Source organism: Octodon degus, unplaced genomic scaffold, assembly GCF_000260255.1.
Source record: "Octodon degus isolate 3935 unplaced genomic scaffold, OctDeg1.0 scaffold00090, whole genome shotgun sequence".
Classification (NCBI taxonomy): domain Eukaryota; kingdom Metazoa; phylum Chordata; class Mammalia; order Rodentia; family Octodontidae; genus Octodon; species Octodon degus.
This window is the reverse complement of record NW_004524666.1, coordinates 10,630,558-10,637,810: the sequence shown is the minus strand read 5'-3', so window position 1 is coordinate 10,637,810 and position 7,253 is coordinate 10,630,558. Positions and strand designations below refer to the sequence as shown.

The 7,253-nt window shown below is 44.8% G+C and overlaps 1 pseudogene; it reads right to left on the bottom strand.

Annotated features, from left to right (window-relative positions):
- LOC101576658 overlaps positions 1-2,026 on the bottom strand; it is a 6,810-nt pseudogene extending 4,784 nt beyond the window's left edge.
- Positions 2,027-7,253: the final 5,227 nt, after the last annotated feature.

Below are 7,253 nucleotides of genomic sequence, written 5' to 3'. Positions count from 1 at the left end.
CCTGTGCAAGTCGCTGGGCCTCTTCATTTTCTTTTCTTTTTTAAATAATTTTATTGAGAAACAAATAGCAATGAGACAGTTTCAAAACCGTTACTAGCACAATTTCAATAATAAATACACTGCATATTGTTGTTTTAGTGGTTATTCATTGTACAAGATGCAGACATGATATCCTGTCCACAAACACTATTAAAACAAATCTATTCATTGAATTAAGAGAATGCAGCTGTATATCTATTTTGAATGTACAGACACAAAATGAAAGACCCTTCATTTTCAGTACAGGGGCCACAGGCCCTGGGCAGCTCGTCCCGGTGGCTGTGGCCTGAGATCTGCCCTCTGCCCTCCTAAGCAGAGCTTGGGATCTCCAGTGTGTGGAAAGCTCGGGATCACTCCCGCCTCAGCACCCCGGCAGAACGTGGATCCCCTCACTGCCCAGGTGAGAGATAGCGTCAACCATTCTGCAAGCTGCTGTTTTTCATCTATACAGTCATATTGTAAACACATTTACAGTCCCAAAGAAGAAAAAAATGTCAGTTTTCTTACCCAAAAGTAAAACATGATTCAGGTATTCAAAAAGAACGCCACCGATCATAGAGCCACACACGACTCCGGAGGCTCCACCCACAAAAATTAGAGAAAGACCGCTGAGATTTTGGTTTACATTTGTTGCCAAATCTTGAAATGTGGGTCCCAGTATACCAGCGCTCATGCCCTAAAATTTAAAAAGACAAAACTTTCTCACTTAGAACCATTAAAATGAGAAAGCAATTCTATACACACATATAGAATGACATTAACAAAATTCTACTAGCAAATGTGTTGGAAATAAATGAGGGTTCTGGTTCATTTTCAGAGGAAATATGTTCGATTTTTTTTTTTTAAGAAAAATGGGTCTAATAATCTACGCTTCAAGAAGAATTGATCCTAATTACAGCGTTCTGCGCCAAGTGAAAGCAGGGTGCGCCCGCTGTCCGAGCGACGGAAGTCTCCAACTGATGATCAGTCCTGTACAAGACCGCACAAGCTCATTACAGCAGAAGAAGCTGAGTACTGGCTCTAAGCAAATTACTTTATGCCTTCAGGGGACTCAGAAAACCTGGCACATCAGAAGGGCTCACCCAGCGGCTGCACTGAGAACATTCTCTTCCTCTCCCCAATCCAGTGTGCAACGGATTGGGGCTCAGGCTCTCTGAGATGCCAAATAACCAGTGACTAGCCTCAAAGGTCTAACTCTTCTAACTCTGCAAACATCTAAAATCAACAAATTTAGCAAGAAGACTTTGGTAAAACTCACACGTGGACACGGAATGTGCTGAAAACCAAAATAAAAGGCAGAATTTAAGGTTCTGAGGCCTGGTTTTTAACAGGATTGTGGGCAGAATAGAAGATGGTCCTGACTCTGGCAATTAACCAGTTGTGTCATCAAGAAAAGCCACTTTCTTCTCTGGGGCGATTTCTCTGTTTGCAAAACTAAAACCTGCTTGAATTTGATCAGTCAGTGCACCAAGAAGAAATTCCAAACAACTGTTTTTAGGGCACCAATTTGGCGCTTGAACTGGTGGTCAGGGAAGCACTCAAATCCTGGGCAATGCCCCTCGCGCTCCAGCGCACCCGGGAGACAGAGGTTCTTTCCCTGCATTTGGAAAGCTCCTCAGGGAAAGCAGTTTCACACTTGATGGTCCCCTCCGCGAGTAGAACGGTGCCCGATTTCCAGAAAATGAAACTGACGCCCAGGCCGATTATTTAAGCCCCAGGATCGCTCCGTGTTCAGGGGCGCAGGAGCGACTCCCACCGGGAAGGTCAAGTCCCGCATGCGCCGCCCGCTGCTTACCAGCCCCAGGAAGGCGGCATACAGGACCCCAGTAGTGAACCAGCGCAGCGTGCTCTCAGCCCGGGCGCCCTGCGGGGGACCCGCCGCTGCCTGGGGCTCCTTCTCCGCCGGGGCAGCGGTCGGGAGGAGCCACTGTGTAACAGCAGCCGGGGTCCGGGCCCCGCGGAGGTCCAATTCCAGCTCCAGCTTGGCGGCTCCAAGGTGCTCTCGCTCCTGTCATGTTCACCTCTGGGTCCCAGGTTTTCAGAATTGCGCCTGACCCCGCCCTTGGAATCTTCACAGTCCCCAAGGTGCCATCTCACCAGGCTCCGCCCCGAGTGGCACGAGGGAGCACAGGTGCAGCCCGCAGGGGACCTATGCCCTCAAGACTGGGTTCAGTGCCAGAGGCCCAGGGAATACACCCCAGAAGATCCAGGTTGGGAAATCGCTAGACCTCCAGGTGAAAATGCAAGCCAAGAAATATTGGGTGAAATCTTGAGCCCTGGGAATCCAAGCAGCCCAAAGTTGCCGCCTTTTGAAACTCCGAACTCCCTTCACTTTCTCCAGTGTTTGTTCGTTCTCAGGATTAAGCTGTCAAGGTTAAATCTCAGTGCATCCTCACACCCACAATGGCCCCATTCCTGGAGAAGAAGACCCAGTAGTAAAGAACACGGAATAACTTTTCTTAGGGCAGTTAGAGAATTTGTTGAGTTACTTGGATTTTAAACTCACTGAGGTAATTTTCTGTGAATTAGTAACAGTGATCAAGACCACTCACTAGTTTAAAAATTACAGCACTAAGCCCTCATGTCCGAAAATTCCTCTCAAGGTTGATGAGTTCTTTTTATAACTGCCCTTAGGAAACAAGACCTAGTATTTGTGTAGGTTAAAGGTTAATAACCCCAGAATGTGTTAAATTGTAGTAACCTAAGTCAGAATGATTCAAGTTGATGTATATGCACCTGAAACTGATACAGGCAGAAAAACTGATCTAGGGTGGATGACCTCCACACGCTATAGGGAACCTCCAAATGACATAGGAAAAATGATCTCCCAACCTGACCTGGATGAGTTCGTGTTCTCTAAAACCAAAGAATGAAGTTTAGAAACAAACAGAGGTTATGAGCAGAATGTATTTATTGAGGGAAAGAAAGCTCCTGTCCAAGAGAGGGACAGGGGAGGGAGCCGAGCGGGTTATTCCCCAGGAAGTTGCCTCTTTCGGGGACTTTTATAGAAGAACACCATGTGGTAAAGCTGGTCAAAGGTGGTGGAAAAGGCATGGGAACTTGCTTAATTGGGCATGAGGTGGGACAAAACTATGGTCAACCAATGAGATTACAAGCACTATTGCTCAGGTAAAACTGATTAAATCCAGGACCAAATGAGGAAGCGAGTCACATAGCAAGCAGGCATGAATACTGGACAGGGTCTCTTCCTACTGGCCTTAAGCAATGTATATTGGTCTAGCTGAGGTGCTGGTGATGGTCTTTGAAGGTGGCATGCATGTTTCCCAGGTAACCTACACCTGCTGCTCTTTAATGACGGTAGAGCTAATGCTCCATGATGCCAGCTGGAATCGAGCCTCGAGATAGAGGCTATGACTTCCTGGAGCTTGAAAGACTACATCAAAGCTGAAGCACCAGACTTACCAAAACATTAGATTCTATATAATGTAGATTGCTCTCTCTGTATATCCTCTCTGCATGTCACAGAGGTAAATGTAGGCCACCCACCTAGCTCAGCTCACAATGATCACCTACTTCCCACAATTCTCAGTCAATCCTCAAGCCACTCCCCCACTGAATAAAAATTGGGTGAAGCCCTGGGTTGCTCTCTTGGTTCCAGAAAGCCATCTTCCTGGCTGGACTTAGAGCCCCTTGACTCCTTGATGATTGAAAATATAATTTAGTGTCTTTATTTTTGCCGTGGGTTGCATTGAAAGTGGTAGATTGGAATCAACTTGATGGGATTCCAATAACATAACTTTGGGATTGCAAATATTGGCTTCTTGGACCAAGAGGAGGACCTGGAAGTGTCTCCTACACAACATAATCAAAAGAAGGCCATGAATCTACCTTATGCCTAAGCAAATCCATGACTGAAGTGCAAGTGTTTCTGGTTTTCTCATTGTTATGGTTTGTGTCTAGGTGTCCCCAAAGCCTCATGCAGTCATGGGGCAGCTTCTGGAGTTTGTGATTGATTACTGTGGGTGTGGATGCTACAACCTGCCCTGGGCAGGTAATTTGCATCATAATGTAAGGTGAAAAGAGAAGCTAGCTATTTGAGCTGCTGTTACTCCTCTTGAGCTTGCTCTTCCTCGCTGCCTCTACCATGAAAGGTTGCCCTCTGCTATGTGCTGCTCTGCCTTGGAGCTAGCTGAATATGGACTGAAACCTCCAGTAATCATGAGCCAAATAAACCTTTCCTTTCTTCACTTTGGGTGTCGGGTATTTGTTCCAGCAATGAGAGAAGAGTAACTAAGACACTCACGGAAATAACCAGAAAGGCAGGTGTACCCTACACTATTACAGTTAGGAGTTTGAAACCCTTTCCATCTCTGCCCAGAGCCACAGCTCTCTCACAGGAGCCATGAGAGGCCAAGCTTTGCCCAGACTCCCTGGCATGAGGCAAAGGTAAAGGAGGCACCCTGCCCTGGGCAGAGTGCCCAAGGCACTCAAAGTAGTTATGGTAGCAGCCAAGGACACCTAGACTTTCTTTTATTATTCATTTAAGATAAAACAAAGAGTGTATGATCAGTTTCTCTCAGCTTCCACGTAACCACTTCTTCTTTTTTTTGGCAGAAGCAGGGATGGAACTCAGGTCCTTGCACTTGCCAGGGAAGTGCTTATTCTACTGAGCCATCACCCTGGCCCCTTAACCACTTCTTAAAAGTGTTTTTTCACAGCCAGGTGTAGCTGCGTATGCCTGTAATCCCAGCTCCTGAGGAGGTCAGGATAGGAGGGTTGCAATTTCAAGGCAAGCCTGGGCAATTTAGCAACTCTGTCTTCAATTTTAAAAGAATTTATTTTTAAAGTATGAGGATATATGTAGATTAGTGATAGCTCCTTGCCTAGCAGGCAAGAGACCCTCTGAGTTCAATCCCTAACTCCACCACCTAGACAAAACAACCAACGAAATGAAAACATGAAACTTTTTCCCAAGACATAAGGTATAAAGAAGAGTAGAGAAAAGCTGTACACATTAATCATGGTTCATGGTGGAGGCACTGACCTAAATTATCACTATTCTTATTTTATACAAGAGGCCAATGGTTACTGATACCAGGCTTTTACTTTTACTTCTTAGGCTTTGCAGAGAAAGGGAACAAGGAAAGGAACCCCATATCTACATGATGTACCACCTGGAAAATCTCCTTTTCACTCTGAGAAAGAAACAGATCTGTAATTACTTCCATTAGGAAATTATTACTAAGAAATATACTTACTAAGATACTCAGAATCAGCTTTATAGGAAGACTAACAAGCTTGGAAGTTACATCGTAAATTGCAGAGCAGCTGCAAGGCCAAAGTGTTAGATGTCATTTGCAGAACAGTTATCTGAAAATACTCCTGTTTTAGAAACCCATCACAAAAATATGGGAACCTCTCACTAAAAGGGTAAAATCTGAACATATTCTTGAGTAGTTTCTGAAAGACAGACTCCAAATTCATTTTTATATATCAAAGAAGATTCCAGCCAGCTCCAGGCCTGGCATGTGTGTTGGACTGCCCAAGGACTGCCAGTACTACATTCCAGCAAGCTCCAGGCCTGGCATGTGAGTGGGGGGGCCTGGGACCCTCTGGATCCTTACTCCAGCCAGCACGGCTGGAGTGTGAGTGGAACTTCCTCCATCAGACAGGCCGGGTGTGGAACCCTGCAACAGAACTCCCTGCAGAGAGGCTACAGGCAAGACCCACCCAGCTCATCCAGGAGTAGAAAATCTTGCTAGAGGGGCCCAGCAGGTTCATTTCCAAGGGCTGCAGCAGGAAGAAGTGGAGCACAGCAGCCAGACCCAAGGCACAACCACCTGGAAAAGTTTGAAATTGGTAGATCCCAACCTGGTGCTAAGGTAATAACTCTACCAAAGCTTTACACCAAAGGTCAGAAACACTGCTATACAAAATGGCAAAGAGGGGGCTGGGGAGATGGCTCAGTGGAATAAGTGCTTCCCTGGCAAGCGCAAGGGTCTGAGTTCAATCCCTGGTTCCACCAAAAAAAAAAAAAAAAAGTTTATTGGGGCTGGTGAGATGGCTCAAGTGGTCTAAAGCCCCTACTTAGAACAAAGTACAGGGATTAGCTTAGCAAAGCACAGGGACCGAGGTTCAATTCCCCAGCACCACATGCCCTGCCCCCTGGTGGGCTGAGCTGGCCACACACACACAAATAAATAAATAAAATTAAAAAAAAATCTTCAGTGAAAAAAAAAAGAATTAAACTTTGTCATGGACAAAATGGTTCATTAAAAAAAAAAATGACAAAGAGAAAGGGCAAAATGCATTCCCAGGCCCTGAGCCCACCCATAACAAATGCAGAAGACACTGGCATAGAAGAAATTGGAAATCACACACCTGAAATCTCTGAAATAATAGTGTCACAGGTAAAGAAACAACTGCAGAAAGGTATAGAGGAAATCAGATGAGAAATAATTTCTGTTGTTGTTGTTGTTTTGTTTTGTTTTTTTTTGGCAGAACCAAGGATTTAACTCAGGCCTTTGCGCTTGCCAGGCAAGCATTTATTGTACTGAGCCATCTCCCTGGCCCGAGAAATAATTTCTGAAGTAAAAAAAGAAATGATAACTATAATGAAAGAAGTATTAAGTGCTTCTGAAGAAAACACTGATTAAAAAAATAGAGGAGGGGCCAGGGAGATGGCTCAGTGGAATAAGCACTCCCCTGACAAGTGCAAAGGCCTGAGTTCAAGCCCTGGTTCTGAAAAAAATTAAAAAAATAGAGGAGAATAGAAAAATGATGGAATCCTTGAATGAGCAATGTAGGAAAGAAATAGAATGCATGAAGCAGATTCAAAGAGATAGACAGGAAATTAAAACCTCAATCATAAGCTGGCAAAACCATATGAATGAAAGTGAAAATAGACATTCATACCTTGAAGACACCATTGCAGCTAGTGAAAAAGTAAGAAAAGATCTCTTAAAAACAATTAGGATGCAGGAAAAAATAATTCAATACCTGCAAGATGATGCAAAGATGAACAATGTGAGACTAATAGGCATCAATGAGAAGGAAGGAGTCCATACAAATGCTATGAAAAGAATATGGGCAGAAGTAATAGCAGTGGGGCCAGGGAGATGGCTCAGTGGAATAAGCGTTTCCCCGGCAAGCTCAAGGACCTGAGTCCAATCCCCGGTTCCACTAAAAAAAAAGAAGTAATAGCAGAAAACTTCCCAAATATGGGGCAGCAATCTGACATTCAGTAACTGAAG